This window comes from Denticeps clupeoides, unplaced genomic scaffold, assembly GCF_900700375.1.
Source record: "Denticeps clupeoides unplaced genomic scaffold, fDenClu1.1, whole genome shotgun sequence".
Lineage (NCBI taxonomy): Eukaryota > Metazoa > Chordata > Actinopteri > Clupeiformes > Denticipitidae > Denticeps > Denticeps clupeoides.
The window spans coordinates 1-14,965 of record NW_021629923.1 but is presented as its reverse complement, the minus strand read 5'-3'; the positions used below and the strand labels follow the sequence as shown (position 1 = coordinate 14,965).

The 14,965-nt window shown below is 39.5% G+C and overlaps 1 non-coding gene and 16 pseudogenes across 1 annotated transcript; all 17 read left to right on the top strand.

Moving 5' to 3' along the window:
* The first annotated feature begins 1,596 nt into the window (after positions 1-1,596).
* LOC114777386 (U2 spliceosomal RNA) lies at positions 1,597-1,782 on the top strand. The gene has a single exon (XR_003745910.1). It is a non-coding gene; the product is annotated as a U2 spliceosomal RNA (small nuclear RNA).
* A 1,038-nt stretch (positions 1,783-2,820) lies between these two features.
* Positions 2,821-2,939, top strand: LOC114777381 (uncharacterized; annotated as a pseudogene).
* Positions 2,940-3,734: 795 nt separating this feature from the next.
* On the top strand, positions 3,735-3,853 carry LOC114777380 (uncharacterized; annotated as a pseudogene).
* Positions 3,854-4,927: 1,074 nt separating this feature from the next.
* Positions 4,928-5,046, top strand: LOC114777379 (uncharacterized; annotated as a pseudogene).
* Positions 5,047-5,206: 160 nt separating this feature from the next.
* On the top strand, positions 5,207-5,325 carry LOC114777378 (uncharacterized; annotated as a pseudogene).
* A 160-nt stretch (positions 5,326-5,485) lies between these two features.
* LOC114777384 (uncharacterized) lies at positions 5,486-5,604 on the top strand (annotated as a pseudogene).
* A 439-nt stretch (positions 5,605-6,043) lies between these two features.
* LOC114777377 (uncharacterized) lies at positions 6,044-6,162 on the top strand (annotated as a pseudogene).
* Positions 6,163-7,515: 1,353 nt separating this feature from the next.
* LOC114777376 (uncharacterized) lies at positions 7,516-7,634 on the top strand (annotated as a pseudogene).
* Positions 7,635-8,146: 512 nt separating this feature from the next.
* Positions 8,147-8,265, top strand: LOC114777372 (uncharacterized; annotated as a pseudogene).
* A 439-nt stretch (positions 8,266-8,704) lies between these two features.
* LOC114777375 (uncharacterized) lies at positions 8,705-8,823 on the top strand (annotated as a pseudogene).
* A 517-nt stretch (positions 8,824-9,340) lies between these two features.
* Positions 9,341-9,459, top strand: LOC114777388 (uncharacterized; annotated as a pseudogene).
* Positions 9,460-9,619: 160 nt separating this feature from the next.
* Positions 9,620-9,738, top strand: LOC114777371 (uncharacterized; annotated as a pseudogene).
* Positions 9,739-10,255: 517 nt separating this feature from the next.
* LOC114777387 (uncharacterized) lies at positions 10,256-10,374 on the top strand (annotated as a pseudogene).
* A 440-nt stretch (positions 10,375-10,814) lies between these two features.
* Positions 10,815-10,933, top strand: LOC114777373 (uncharacterized; annotated as a pseudogene).
* Positions 10,934-11,093: 160 nt separating this feature from the next.
* Positions 11,094-11,212, top strand: LOC114777374 (uncharacterized; annotated as a pseudogene).
* A 520-nt stretch (positions 11,213-11,732) lies between these two features.
* On the top strand, positions 11,733-11,851 carry LOC114777382 (uncharacterized; annotated as a pseudogene).
* A 2,004-nt stretch (positions 11,852-13,855) lies between these two features.
* On the top strand, positions 13,856-13,974 carry LOC114777385 (uncharacterized; annotated as a pseudogene).
* The last annotated feature ends 991 nt before the right edge of the window (positions 13,975-14,965 follow it).

Here is a 14,965-nt window from a genome sequence, read left to right as displayed (position 1 = left end):
CTGTGTGGACTTTGAATTTGGTGTGGGGAGGAAAAAAAAACTGTACATGGAGAATTTCATCATTTTAAGCTCTTTAACTTGTTTTTTTGCATTGATTTATATATTTATTTAACTTATTGTTCAACTTGTTGTGTGGGAGTTGGGCCATTTGGTGGGTCCCTTATTCGCTTTTGATTTAGGTAGTGTCTTATTTTTTAAGAGATTTTTTTTTAGCAGCACACGGCGAGGACACCCTGAAGCGAGCACAGTAGCACCCTGGGGACAGGCCAGGGGGGATCCTCCCTTTTTGGATCCCATGCTGCGGTATGTGCATTCCGTTTTTTATTACATTTTTTAGAGGCCATGGGGTTTTTATTATGGTTTTATCTTGTTTATAAAAGTTAAGATCTTAAGATTAATTTTAAAAAGAAATCTTAAGATTTAACAGCAAGACTATTGAATTCTATTGGTGTTTTAGAAAACATGCTTTTTTACTTTACTTTATTTAGCAGACGCTTTTATCCAAAGCGACTTACAAGACTTACAATATTCTATAGAATATTGAGTTTACAAACTAAGAGCCCTGATAAGGCCCAACTTGTCAGCGAAGAGCATGCTCGGAGAGTGTTGGGTGCTAGATGAAGAAAAAATTATAATGTATTTATACATTTTTGTATTGTTTTGTGCAATGTGTACGCATGTGCGTGTGTAAGTGTTAGATTTGTCTGTAATATTTTTGGAATAAGAGGGTTTTCACCTGCTTCTTAAAAGTGGTGATAGTCTCGGCTAGTCGTGTGGAGGAGGGCAGGTTGTCCCACCAGCCAGGGACAACAACGGAGAACAGAGATGATTGGAATCGGAGACCCCGTGAAGAAGGAATTTTTAGTCTCCTTTCGTTTGCCGATCTGAGAGAGCGTGCAGGAGTGTAGCTAGGTAGTAGTGTGTTGATGTAGGAGGGCGCAGTTCCATTTACAGCCCTGTAGGCAGCATCAAGGATTTGAACTCAATGCGAGCAGCTACCGGGAGCCAGTGGAGGGAGGTAAGAAGAGGTGTAACATGGGTGTATTTTGGCTGATTGAAGATGAGACGGGCTGCCATATTTTGGACCATCTGGAGTGGTTTTATGGTGACTGCAGAGGCTCCAGCCAGGAGAGAGTTACAGTAGTCGAGTTTGGAGATGACCATTGCCTGGACGAGGAGCTGCGTAGCCTGTTGTGAGAGAAAAGGCCGAATCTTGCGAATGTTGTAGAGAGTGAACCTGCAGGATCTGGAGATCGCAGCAATGTGATGGTTCAAACTCAGTTTGTCATCTATCCAAACTCCAAGGCTTTTTGCAGACGCAGTGAGTGTTAACAGTAGTGAGACGATTTGAATTGAAAGGTTTTGCTGAGGGGAGTTGTTGCCCGGAAAGATCAGAATCTCGGTTTTGGATAGGTTGAGTTGGAGTTGTCGCTCAGACATCCATGCCGATATGTCTGGAAGACAGAGCGAAATTTTTGTTGCTATAGTAGCATCTTCTGGTGGGAATGACAGGGTGTCATCAGCATAATATGAAGGTTATATGAAGGTTTTAATTGAATGTATTGTGTTTTATATGTCATACTGTTGTCTTGTAGGAAATTTTCAATAAAGAGTGGAATAAAAAAAAATTCTGTTCTTATCAGTTTAATATCTGATACGTCCCCCAGCGGGGGACTACATATTAAGCGGATTTTTTTAACAGGGAGTCGGCAAAGGAGCTTGCTCCATCCGCTCCATTCATTGACCCAGTATTGCAGTGCCTCTGGGAGCGGTGCACTTTCTCTGTTGTGTTGCAAATAAAAATTTACCACACCGACTTATTGCCTTTTCTCCATCATATTTACAGAGTCAAGGGCGAGTTTTCACTCTTTGATATGTTTTGAAGCAATTTCTGTATAAAGTCCATGATTTTCAAGCAGGGTTTGCTTACGGCCATTCCAGTCTAAGAACGCCTGATCTCGTCTGATTTCAGAAGCTAATAATGTTAAAGTTTTTAAAGTGTAGTGATTGTCACATGTGATACACAGCAGCACAGCACACGGTGCACACAGTGAAATTTGTCCTCTGCATTTAACCAATCACCCTGAGTGAGCAGTGGGCAGCCATGACAGGCGCCCGGGGAGCAGTGTGTGGGGACGGTGCTTTGCTCAGTGGCACCTCAGTGGCACCTTGGCGGATCGGGATTCGAACCGGCAACCTTCTGATCACGGGGCCGCTTCCTTAACCGCTAGGCCACCACTGCCCCAGGACCCGTCATGCATGCATATGAAGCTATAGACATTAGCCTACACAGCAATGTACCAGTAAACTGCTAAGCTAAGCTAATAGCTGGTTAGTACTTGGATGGGAGACTACCTGGGAATACCAGGTGCTGTAAGCTTTAACTATTGAAAAACTTTTAAAATGAAAGTATTTACATGGCTTTGTTAGCTTTTTTTGCCGTTTCTCCATCATAATTTGACAGTAAAGCGGGAGTTTTCGCACTTTATAATGTTTTCAGAGCCCTTTTGGATTAAAGTTCAAGATTTTCAAGCAGAGTTTGTGTATGGACAAACCAGCTGAAGAATGCCCAATCTTGTTTGATCTCAGAAGCTAAGAAGGCTTGGGCCTGGTTAGTACTTGGATGGGAGACTACGTGGGAATGCCAGGTGCTGTAAGCTTTAACTATTGAAAAACTTTTAAAATGAAAGTATTTACATGGCTTTGTTAGCTTTTTTTGCCTTTTCTCCATCATAATTTGACAGTAAAGCGGGAGTTTTCGCACTTTATAATGTTTTCAAAGCCCTTTTGTTTAAAGTCCAAGATTTTCAAGCAGAGTTTGCTTACAGACATGCCAGCAGAAGATTGCCCAATCTTGTCTGATCTCAGAAGCTAAGAAGGCTTGGGCCTGGTTAGTACTTGGATGGGAGACTACGTGGGAATGCCAGGTGCTGTAAGCTTTAACTGTTGTTAAACTTTTAAAATGAAAGTATTTACATCACTTTGTTACCTTTTTTTAAGTAAGTTAAGGGGTATTTTCTTTCTTTAATATGTTTTCCCGCCTTTTTTCTTTTTTTTTTTTTTTTTAAACTTCTCTTCAGGTTTCTTTGTCTGTGTGTGCTCTACAACGATCATTCACAGGCTTGGAGCTGAATCGATTAGGTGGGATTTTCCAGCCCTCGGCCTTCAGGTGCTACGCACCCTGATGTCAATTTAATATCTGATATGTCATATTAAGCGGATTTTTGGAACAGGGAGTCGGCAATAGGGCCTGCTCCATCCGCTCCATTCATCGACCCAGTATTGCATTGCCTCTAGAAGGTGTGCACTTTATTTGTTGTATTGCAAATAAAAGCTTACCACTCCAACTTTTTGCCTTTTCTCCATCATAATTTGACAGTAAAGCGGGAGTTTTCACTCTTTGATATGTGTTCAAGCCCCTTTGGTTTAAAGTTAAAGATTTTCAAGCAGAGTTTGTGTACGGACAAACCAGCTGAAGAATGCCCAATCTTGCTTGATCTCAGAAGCTAAGAAGGCTTGGGCCTGGTTAGTACTTGAATGGGAGACTACCTGGGAATACCAGGTACTGTAAGCTTTAACTATTGAAAAACTTTTAAAATGAAAGTATTTACATGGCTTTGTTAGCTTTTTTTGCCTTTTCTCCATCATAATTTGACAGTAAAGCGGGAGTTTTCGCACTTTATAATGTTTTCAAAGCCCTTTTGTTTAAAGTCCAAGATTTTCAAGCAGAATTTGCTTACAGACATGCCAGCAGAAGATTGCCCAATCTTGTCTGATCTCAGAAGCTAAGAAGGCTTGGGCCTGGTTAGTACTTGGATGGGAGACTACGTGGGAATGCCAGGTGCTGTAAGCTTTAACTGTTGTTAAACTTTTAAAATGAAAGTATTTACATCACTTTGTTACCTTTTTTTAAGTAAGTTAAGGGGTATTTTCTTTCTTTGATATGTTTTCCCGCCTTTTTTCTTTTTTTTTTTTTTTTAAACTTCTCTTCAGGTTTCTTTGTCTGTGTGTGCTCTACAACGATCATTCACAGGCTTGGAGCTGAATCGATTAGGTGGGATTTTCCAGCCCTCGGCCTTCAGGTGCTACGCACCCTGATGTCAATTTAATATCTGATATGTCATATTAAGCGGATTTTTGGAACAGGGAGTCGGCAATAGGGCCTGCTCCATCCGCTCCATTCATCGACCCAGTATTGCATTGCCTCTAGAAGGTGTGCACTTTATTTGTTGTATTGCAAATAAAAGCTTACCACTCCAACTTTTTGCCTTTTCTCCATCATAATTTGACAGTAAAGCGGGAGTTTTCACTCTTTGATATGTGTTCAAGCCCCTTTGGTTTAAAGTTAAAGATTTTCAAGCAGAGTTTGTGTACGGACAAACCAGCTGAAGAATGCCCAATCTTGTCTGATCTCAGAAGCTATGAAGGCTTGGGCCTGGTTAGTACTTGAATGGGAGACTACCTGGGAATACCAGGTACTGTAAGCTTTAACTATTGAAAAACTTTTAAAATGAAAGTATTTACATGGCTTTGTTAGCTTTTTTTGCCTTTTCTCCATCATAATTTGACAGTAAAGCGGAAGTTTTCGCACTTTATAATGTTTTCAAAGCCCTTTTGGTTTAAAGTTCAAGATTTTCAAGCAGAGTTTGTGTACGGACAAACCAGCTGAAGAATGCCCAATCTTGTTTGATCTCAGAAGCTAAGAAGGCTTGGGCCTGGTTAGTACTTGGATGGGAGACTATGTGGGAATGCCAGGTGCTGTAAGCTTTAACTATTGTTAAACTTTTAAAATGAAAGTATTTACATGGCTTTGTTAGCTTTTTTTGCCTTTTCTCCATCATAATTTGACAGTAAAGCGGGAGTTTTCGCACTTTATAATGTTTTCAAAGCCCTTTTGTTTAAAGTCCAAGATTTTCAAGCAGAATTTGCTTACAGACATGCCAGCAGAAGATTGCCCAATCTTGTCTGATCTCAGAAGCTAAGAAGGCTTGGGCCTGGTTAGTACTTGGATGGGAGACTACGTGGGAATGCCAGGTGCTGTAAGCTTTAACTGTTGTTAAACTTTTAAAATGAAAGTATTTACATGGCTTTGTTAGCTTTTTTTGCCTTTTCTCCATCATAATTTGACAGTAAAGCGGGAGTTTTCGCACTTTATAATGTTTTCAAAGCCCTTTTGTTTAAAGTCCAAGATTTTCAAGCAGAGTTTGCTTACAGACATGCCAGCAGAAGATTGCCCAATCTTGTCTGATCTCAGAAGCTAAGAAGGCTTGGGCCTGGTTAGTACTTGGATGGGAGACTACGTGGGAATGCCAGGTGCTGTAAGCTTTAACTATTGAAAAACTTTTAAAATGAAAGTATTTACATGGCTTTGTTAGCTTTTTTTGCCTTTTCTCCATCATAATTTGACAGTAAAGCGGGAGTTTTCACTCTTTGATATGTGTTCAAGCCCCTTTGGTTTAAAGTTCAAGATTTTCAAGCAGAGTTTGTGTACAGACAAACCAGCTGAAGAATGCCCAATCTTGTCTGATCTCAGAAGCTAAGAAGGCTTGGGCCTGTTTAGTACTTGGATGGGAGACTACCTGGGAATACCAGGTGCTGTAAGCTTTAACTATTGAAAAACTTTTAAAATGAAAGTATTTACATGGCTTTGTTAGCTTTTTTTGCCTTTTCTCCATCATAATTTGACAGTAAAGCGGGAGTTTTCACTCTTTGATATGTGTTCAAGCCCCTTTGGTTTAAAGTTAAAGATTTTCAAGCAGAGTTTGTGTACGGACAAACCAGCTGAAGAATTCCCATTCTTGTCTGATCTCAGAAGCTATGAAGGCTTGGGCCTGGTTAGTACTTGGATGGGAGACTACGTGGGAATGCCAGGTGCTGTAAGCTTTAACTATTGAAAAACTTTTAAAATGAAAGTATTTACATGGCTTTGTTAGCTTTTTTTGCCTTTTCTCCATCATAATTTGACAGTAAAGCGGGAGTTTTCGCACTTTATAATGTTTTCAAAGCCCTTTTGTTTAAAGTCCAAGATTTTCAAGCAGAGTTTGCTTACAGACATGCCAGCAGAAGATTGCCCAATCTTGTCTGATCTCAGAAGCTAAGAAGGCTTGGGCCTGGTTAGTACTTGGATGGGAGACTACGTGGGAATGCCAGGTGCTGTAAGCTTTAACTATTGTTAAACTTTTAAAATGAAAGTATTTACATCACTTTGTTACCTTTTTTTTAAGTAAGTTAAGGGGTATTTTCTTTCTTTGATATGTTTTCCCGCCTTTTTCCTTTTTTTTTTTTTTTTTAAACTTCTCTTCAGGTTTCTTTGTCTGTGTGTGCTCTACAACGATCATTCACAGGCTTGGAGCTGAATCGATTAGGTGGGATTTTCCAGCCCTCGGCCTTCAGGTGCTACGCACCCTGATGTCAATTTAATATCTGATATGTCATATTAAGCGGATTTTTGGAACAGGGAGTCGGCAATAGGGCCTGCTCCATCCGCTCCATTCATCGACCCAGTATTGCATTGCCTCTAGAAGGTGTGCACTTTATTTGTTGTATTGCAAATAAAAGCTTACCACTCCAACTTTTTGCCTTTTCTCCATCATAATTTGACAGTAAAGCGGGAGTTTTCACTCTTTGATATGTGTTCAAGCCCCTTTGGTTTAAAGTTAAAGATTTTCAAGCAGAGTTTGTGTACGGACAAACCAGCTGAAGAATGCCCAATCTTGTCTGATCTCAGAAGCTATGAAGGCTTGGGCCTGGTTAGTACTTGAATGGGAGACTACCTGGGAATACCAGGTACTGTAAGCTTTAACTATTGAAAAACTTTTAAAATGAAAGTATTTACATGGCTTTGTTAGCTTTTTTTGCCTTTTCTCCATCATAATTTGACAGTAAAGCGGGAGTTTTCACTCTTTGATATGTGTTCAAGCCCCTTTGGTTTAAAGTTCAAGATTTTCAAGCAGAGTTTGTGTACAGACAACCAGCTGAAGAATGCCCAATCTTGTCTGATCTCAGAAGCTAAGAAGGCTTGGGCCTGGTTAGTACTTGGATGGGAGACTACCTGGGAATACCAGGTGCTGTAAGCTTTAACTATTGAAAAACTTTTAAAATGAAAGTATTTACATGGCTTTGTTAGCTTTTTTTGCCTTTTCTCCATCATAATTTGACAGTAAAGCGGGAGTTTTCACTCTTTGATATGTGTTCAAGCCCCTTTGGTTTAAAGTTAAAGATTTTCAAGCAGAGTTTGTGTACGGACAAACCAGCTGAAGAATTCCCATTCTTGTCTGATCTCAGAAGCTATGAAGGCTTGGGCCTGGTTAGTACTTGGATGGGAGACTACGTGGGAATGCCAGGTGCTGTAAGCTTTAACTATTGAAAAACTTTTAAAATGAAAGTATTTACATGGCTTTGTTAGCTTTTTTTGCCTTTTCTCCATCATAATTTGACAGTAAAGCGGGAGTTTTCGCACTTTATAATGTTTTCAAAGCCCTTTTGTTTAAAGTCCAAGATTTTCAAGCAGAGTTTGCTTACAGACATGCCAGCAGAAGATTGCCCAATCTTGTCTGATCTCAGAAGCTAAGAAGGCTTGGGCCTGGTTAGTACTTGGATGGGAGACTACGTGGGAATGCCAGGTGCTGTAAGCTTTAACTATTGTTAAACTTTTAAAATGAAAGTATTTACATCACTTTGTTACCTTTTTTTAAGTAAGTTAAGGGGTATTTTCTTTCTTTGATATGTTTTCCCGCCTTTTTCCTTTTTTTTTTTTTAAACTTCTCTTCAGGTTTCTTTGTCTGTGTGTGCTCTACAACGATCATTCACAGGCTTGGAGCTGAATCGATTAGGTGGGATTTTCCAGCCCTCGGCCTTCAGGTGCTACGCACCCTGATGTCAATTTAATATCTGATATGTCATATTAAGCGGATTTTTGGAACAGGGAGTCGGCAATAGGGCCTGCTCCATCCGCTCCATTCATCGACCCAGTATTGCATTGCCTCTAGAAGGTGTGCACTTTATTTGTTGTATTGCAAATAAAAGCTTACCACTCCAACTTTTTGCCTTTTCTCCATCATAATTTGACAGTAAAGCGGGAGTTTTCACTCTTTGATATGTGTTCAAGCCCCTTTGGTTTAAAGTTCAAGATTTTCAAGCAGAGTTTGTGTACAGACAAACCAGCTGAAGAATGCCCAATCTTGTCTGATCTCAGAAGCTAAGAAGGCTTGGGCCTGGTTAGTACTTGGATGGGAGACTACCTGGGAATACCAGGTGCTGTAAGCTTTAACTATTGAAAAACTTTTAAAATGAAAGTATTTACATGGCTTTGTTAGCTTTTTTTGCCTTTTCTCCATCATAATTTGACAGTAAAGCGGGAGTTTTCACTCTTTGATATGTGTTCAAGCCCCTTTGGTTTAAAGTTAAAGATTTTCAAGCAGAGTTTGTGTACGGACAAACCAGCTGAAGAATGCCCATTCTTGTCTGATCTCAGAAGCTATGAAGGCTTGGGCCTGGTTAGTACTTGAATGGGAGACTACCTGGGAATACCAGGTACTGTAAGCTTTAACTATTGAAAAACTTTTAAAATGAAAGTATTTACATGGCTTTGTTAGCTTTTTTTGCCTTTTCTCCATCATAATTTGACAGTAAAGCGGGAGTTTTCGCACTTTATAATGTTTTCAAAGCCCTTTTGTTTAAAGTCCAAGATTTTCAAGCAGAGTTTGCTTACAGACATGCCAGCAGAAGATTGCCCAATCTTGTCTGATCTCAGAAGCTAAGAAGGCTTGGGCCTGGTTAGTACTTGGATGGGAGACTACGTGGGAATGCCAGGTGCTGTAAGCTTTAACTATTGTTAAACTTTTAAAATGAAAGTATTTACATCACTTTGTTACCTTTTTTTAAGTAAGTTAAGGGGTATTTTCTTTCTTTGATATGTTTTCCCGCCTTTTTTCTTTTTTTTTTTTTTTTTAAACTTCTCTTCAGGTTTCTTTGTCTGTGTGTGCTCTACAACGATCATTCACAGGCTTGGAGCTGAATCGATTAGGTGGGATTTTCCAGCCCTCGGCCTTCAGGTGCTACGCACCCTGATGTCAATTTAATATCTGATATGTCATATTAAGCGGATTTTTGGAACAGGGAGTCGGCAATAGGGCCTGCTCCATCCGCTCCATTCATCGACCCAGTATTGCATTGCCTCTAGAAGGTGTGCACTTTATTTGTTGTATTGCAAATAAAAGCTTACCACTCCAACTTTTTGCCTTTTCTCCATCATAATTTGACAGTAAAGCGGGAGTTTTCACTCTTTGATATGTGTTCAATGCCCCTTTGGTTTAAAGTTCAAGATTTTCAAGCAGAGTTTGTGTACAGACAAACCAGCTGAAGAATGCCCAATCTTGTCTGATCTCAGAAGCTAAGAAGGCTTGGGCCTGGTTAGTACTTGGATGGGAGACTACCTGGGAATACCAGGTGCTGTAAGCTTTAACTATTGAAAAACTTTTAAAATGAAAGTATTTACATGGCTTTGTTAGCTTTTTTTGCCTTTTCTCCATCATAATTTGACAGTAAAGCGGGAGTTTTCGCACTTTATAATGTTTTCAAAGCCCTTTTGTTTAAAGTCCAAGATTTTCAAGCAGAGTTTGCTTACAGACATGCCAGCAGAAGATTGCCTAATCTTGTCTGATCTCAGAAGCTAAGAAGGCTTGGGCCTGGTTAGTACTTGGATGGGAGACTACGTGGGAATGCCAGGTGCTGTAAGCTTTAACTATTGTTAAACTTTTAAAATGAAAGTATTTACATCACTTTGTTACCTTTTTTTAAGTAAGTTAAGGGGTATTTTCTTTCTTTGATATGTTTTCCCGCCTTTTTTCTTTTTTTTTTTTTTTTTTAAACTTCTCTTCAGGTTTCTTTGTCTGTGTGTGCTCTACAACGATCATTCACAGGCTTGGAGCTGAATCGATTAGGTGGGATTTTCCAGCCCTCGGCCTTCAGGTGCTACGCACCCTGATGTCAATTTAATATCTGATATGTCATATTAAGCGGATTTTTGGAACAGGGAGTCGGCAATAGGGCCTGCTCCATCCGCTCCATTCATCGACCCAGTATTGCATTGCCTCTAGAAGGTGTGCACTTTATTTGTTGTATTGCAAATAAAAGCTTACCACTCCAACTTTTTGCCTTTTCTCCATCATAATTTGACAGTAAAGCGGGAGTTTTCACTCTTTGATATGTGTTCAAGCCCCTTTGGTTTAAAGTTCAAGATTTTCAAGCAGAGTTTGTGTACAGACAAACCAGCTGAAGAATGCCCAATCTTGTCTGATCTCAGAAGCTAAGAAGGCTTGGGCCTGGTTAGTACTTGGATGGGAGACTACCTGGGAATACCAGGTGCTGTAAGCTTTAACTATTGAAAAACTTTTAAAATGAAAGTATTTACATGGCTTTGTTAGCTTTTTTTGCCTTTTCTCCATCATAATTTGACAGTAAAGCGGGAGTTTTCACTCTTTGATATGTGTTCAAGCCCCTTTGGTTTAAAGTTAAAGATTTTCAAGCAGAGTTTGTGTACGGACAAACCAGCTGAAGAATGCCCATTCTTGTCTGATCTCAGAAGCTATGAAGGCTTGGGCCTGGTTAGTACTTGGATGGGAGACTACGTGGGAATACCAGGTGCTGTAAGCTTTAACTATTGAAAAACTTTTAAAATGAAAGTATTTACATGGCTTTGTTAGCTTTTTTTGCCTTTTCTCCATCATAATTTGACAGTAAAGCGGGAGTTTTCGCACTTTATAATGTTTTCAAAGCCCTTTTGGTTTAAAGTTCAAGATTTTCAAGCAGAGTTTGTGTACGGACAAACCAGCTGAAGAATGCCCAATCTTGTTTGATCTCAGAAGCTAAGAAGGCTTGGGCCTGGTTAGTACTTGGATGGGAGACTACCTGGGAATACCAGGTGCTGTAAGCTTTAACTATTGAAAAACTTTTAAAATGAAAGTATTTACATGGCTTTGTTAGCTTTTTTTGCCTTTTCTCCATCATAATTTGACAGTAAAGCGGGAGTTTTCGCACTTTATAATGTGTTCAAAGCCCTTTTGTTTAAAGTCCAAGATTTTCAAGCAGAGTTTGCTTACAGACATGCCAGCAGAAGATTGCCCAATCTTGTCTGATCTCAGAAGCTAAGAAGGCTTGGGCCTGGTTAGTACTTGGATGGGAGACTACGTGGGAATGCCAGGTGCTGTAAGCTTTAACTATTGTTAAACTTTTAAAATGAAAGTATTTACATCACTTTGTTACTTTTTTTTAAGTAAGTTAAGGGGTATTTTCTTTCTTTGATATGTTTTCCCGCCTTTTTTTTTTTTTTTTTTTTTTTTTTTTAAACTTCTCTTCAGGTTTCTTTGTCTGTGTGTGCTCTACAACGATCATTCACAGGCTTGGAGCTGAATCGATTAGGTGGGATTTTCCAGCCCTCGGCCTTCAGGTGCTACGCACCCTGATGTCAATTTAATATCTGATATGTCATATTAAGCGGATTTTTGGAACAGGGAGTCGGCAATAGGGCCTGCTCCATCCGCTCCATTCATCGACCCAGTATTGCATTGCCTCTAGAAGGTGTGCACTTTATTTGTTGTATTGCAAATAAAAGCTTACCACTCCAACTTTTTGCCTTTTCTCCATCATAATTTGACAGTAAAGCGGGAGTTTTAACTCTTTGATATGTGTTCAAGCCCCTTTGGTTTAAAGTTCAAGATTTTCAAGCAGAGTTTGTGTACAGACAAACCAGCTGAAGAATGCCCAATCTTGTCTGATCTCAGAAGCTAAGAAGGCTTGGGCCTGGTTAGTACTTGGATGGGAGACTACCTGGGAATACCAGGTACTGTAAGCTTTAACTATTGAAAAACTTTTAAAATGAAAGTATTTACATGGCTTTGTTAGCTTTTTTTGCCTTTTCTCCATCATAATTTGACAGTAAAGCGGGAGTTTTCGCACTTTATAATGTTTTCAAAGCCCTTTTGTTTAAAGTCCAAGATTTTCAAGCAGAGTTTGCTGTACAGGACAATGCCAGCAGAAGATTGCCCAATCTTGTCTGATCTCAGAAGCTAAGAAGGCTTGGGCCTGGTTAGTACTTGGATGGGAGACTACGTGGGAATGCCAGGTGCTGTAAGCTTTAACTATTGTTAAACTTTTAAAATGAAAGTATTTACATCACTTTGTTACCTTTTTTTAAGTAAGTTAAGGGGTATTTTCTTTCTTTGATATGTTTTCCCGCCTTTTTTCTTTTTTTTTTTTTTTTTTTTTTTTAAACTTCTCTTCAGGTTTCTTTGTCTGTGTGTGCTCTACAACGATCATTCACAGGCTTGGAGCTGAATCGATTAGGTGGGATTTTCCAGCCCTCGGCCTTCAGGTGCTACGCACCCTGATGTCAATTTAATATCTGATATGTCATATTAAGCGGATTTTTGGAACAGGGAGTCGGCAATAGGGCCTGCTCCATCCGCTCCATTCATCGACCCAGTATTGCATTGCCTCTAGAAGGTGTGCACTTTATTTGTTGTATTGCAAATAAAAGCTTACCACTCCAACTTTTTGCCTTTTCTCCATCATAATTTGACAGTAAAGCGGGAGTTTTCACTCTTTGATATGTGTTCAAGCCCCTTTGGTTTAAAGTTAAGATTTTCAAGCAGAGTTTGTGTACAGGACAAACCAGCTGAAGAATGCCCAATCTTGTCTGATCTCAGAAGCTATGAAGGCTTGGGCCTGGTTAGTACTTGGAATGGGAGACTACCTGGGAATACCAGGTGCTGTAAGCTTTAACTATTGAAAAACTTTTAAAATGAAAGTATTTACATGGCTTTGTTAGCTTTTTTTGCCTTTTCTCCATCATAATTTGACAGTAAAGCGGGAGTTTTCACTCTTTGATATGTGTTCAAGCCCCTTTGGTTTAAAGTTAAAGATTTTCAAGCAGAGTTTGTGTACGGACAAACCAGCTGAAGAATGCCCATTCTTGTCTGATCTCAGAAGCTATGAAGGCTTGGGCCTGGTTAGTACTTGGATGGGAGACTACCTGGGAATACCAGGTACTGTAAGCTTTAACTATTGAAAAACTTTTAAAATGAAAGTATTTACATGGCTTTGTTAGCTTTTTTTGCCTTTTCTCCATCATAATTTGACAGTAAAGCGGGAGTTTTCGCACTTTATAATGTTTTCAAAGCCCTTTTGTTTAAAGTCCAAGATTTTCAAGCAGAGTTTGCTTACAGCACAATGCCAGCAGAAGATTGCCCAATCTTGTCTGATCTCAGAAGCTAAGAAGGCTTGGGCCTGGTTAGTACTTGGATGGGAGACTACGTGGGAATGCCAGGTGCTGTAAGCTTTAACTATTGTTAAACTTTTAAAATGAAAGTATTTACATCACTTTGTTACCTTTTTTTAAGTAAGTTAAGGGGTATTTTCTTTCTTTGATATGTTTTCCCGCCTTTTTTCTTTTTTTTTTTTTTTTTTTTAAACTTCTCTTCAGGTTTCTTTGTCTGTGTGTGCTCTACAACGATCATTCACAGGCTTGGAGCTGAATCGATTAGGTGGGATTTTCCAGCCCTCGGCCTTCAGGTGCTACGCACCCTGATGTCAATTTAATATCTGATATGTCATATTAAGCGGATTTTTGGAACAGGGAGTCGGCAATAGGGCCTGCTCCATCCGCTCCATTCATCGACCCAGTATTGCATTGCCTCTAGAAGGTGTGCACTTTATTTGTTGTATTGCAAATAAAAGCTTACCACTCCAACTTTTTGCCTTTTCTCCATCATAATTTGACAGTAAAGCGGGAGTTTTCACTCTTTGATATGTGTTCAAGCCCCTTTGGTTTAAAGTTCAAGATTTTCAAGCAGAGTTTGTGTACAGACAAACCAGCTGAAGAATGCCCAATCTTGTCTGATCTCAGAAGCTAAGAAGGCTTGGGCCTGGTTAGTACTTGGATGGGAGACTACCTGGGAATACCAGGTGCTGTAAGCTTTAACTATTGAAAAACTTTTAAAATGAAAGTATTTACATGGCTTTGTTAGCTTTTTTTGCCTTTTCTCCATCATAATTTGACAGTAAAGCGGGAGTTTTCACTCTTTGATATGTGTTCAAGCCCCTTTGGTTTAAAGTTAAAGATTTTCAAGCAGAGTTTGTGTACGGACAAACCAGCTGAAGAATGCCCATTCTTGTCTGATCTCAGAAGCTATGAAGGCTTGGGCCTGGTTAGTACTTGGATGGGAGACTACCTGGGAATACCAGGTACTGTAAGCTTTAACTATTGAAAAACTTTTAAAATGAAAGTATTTACATGGCTTTGTTAGCTTTTTTTGCCTTTTCTCCATCATAATTTGACAGTAAAGCGGGAGTTTTCGCACTTTATAATGTTTTCAAAGCCCTTTTGTTTAAAGTCCAAGATTTTCAAGCAGAGTTTGCTTACAGGACAATGCCAGCAGAAGATTGCCCAATCTTGTCTGATCTCAGAAGCTAAGAAGGCTTGGGCCTGGTTAGTACTTGGATGGGAGACTATGTGGGAATGCCAGGTGCTGTAAGCTTTAACTATTGTTAAACTTTTAAAATGAAAGTATTTACAATTACATCACTTTGTACCTTTTTTTAAGTAAGTTAAGGGGTATATTTTCTTTCTTTGATATGTTTTTCCCGCCTTTTTTCTTTTTTTTTTTTTGTTTTTTAAAACTTCTCTTCAGGTTTCTTTGTCTGTGTGTGCTCTACAACGATCATTCACAGGCTTGGAGCTGAATCGATTAGGTGGATTTTCCAGCCCTCGGCCTTCAGGTGCTACGCACCTGATGTCATTTAATATCTGATATGTCACATTAAGCGGATGGTTGGAACAGGGAGCGGCCCAATAGGGTCTGCTCCATCCGCTCCATCATCGACCCAGTATTGCATTGCTCTAGAAGGTGTGCACTTTATTGTTTGTATTGCAAATAAAAGCTTACCACTCAACTTTTTGCCTTTTCTC